This window comes from Eimeria mitis, genomic scaffold (genome assembly GCF_000499745.2).
Source record: "Eimeria mitis Houghton genomic scaffold, Emh_scaff1375, whole genome shotgun sequence".
Taxonomy (NCBI): domain Eukaryota; phylum Apicomplexa; class Conoidasida; order Eucoccidiorida; family Eimeriidae; genus Eimeria; species Eimeria mitis.
Genome location: NW_013568970.1, coordinates 7,915 through 8,817, shown reverse-complemented (window position 1 = coordinate 8,817; position 903 = coordinate 7,915).

Genomic DNA, 903 nt, shown 5'->3' with positions numbered 1-903 from the left:
GTTTATTGAGGACTGGATTAAGGCGGAGTTTGACTCTAAACAAAACAAATAAAAATAAAACTTTTTTTATTTTTTTTTAGTTGGTTTTTTGTTTTGTTTAGTTGTTTATTTTGTTTTTTTATTTTTTTTTATTTATTTATTTATTTATTTATTTAGTTTTCGCTCTATCTAACATTTATATATTTAATATATACAAACTCGATCTATTTATTTATTTATTTTTATTTATTTCTGTAAATTATATAAATATAAATATAAATAAATAAGCAGACAAAGACAAACTTTATTTTTATTTTTTTATTTTTTTATTTTTTATTTTTTGGATGAGGAAAAAACGAATCTATAAATAAATAAAACCAATCCATAATTATTTGTTCTTTATTTATTTTTTATTTATATTTTTTATTTATTTATTTATCTATTAATATACTTTATTTATCTATCTATCCATTTATTTTCTTTTTATTTTTTTTTATTTTTTTATTTATTTATTTACCGTGGCAGCTATAAATTTTTTTTTTCTTTTTTTGTTTTAATTAAATACAAAACATATATAAATAAATAAATAAATAAATAAAATAAATAAATAAAATAAATAAATAAATAAATAAAAAGACAAAAAGGAGACAAACAAATGCAGCGATTGATGCTGTTGCTACAGCTGTTGCAGTTGTTTTTTTTTTTGCTGCTGCAGCAGCAGCAGTTTGCTGCTGCTGCAGCAGCAGCAGCAGCAAGCTGCTGCTGCTGCTGCAGCCCCAAACATTTGTCTTCATTGCTGCTGCTCCAGCAGCAAGAAGAAAAAAAATACCACCTCAACGAAGCTCTGCATGCAACTGCTGCTGCAACAGTTGCTTCTGCTGCAGCAACAGCTGCTGCTGTTGTTGCTGCTGCTGCAACAGCTGT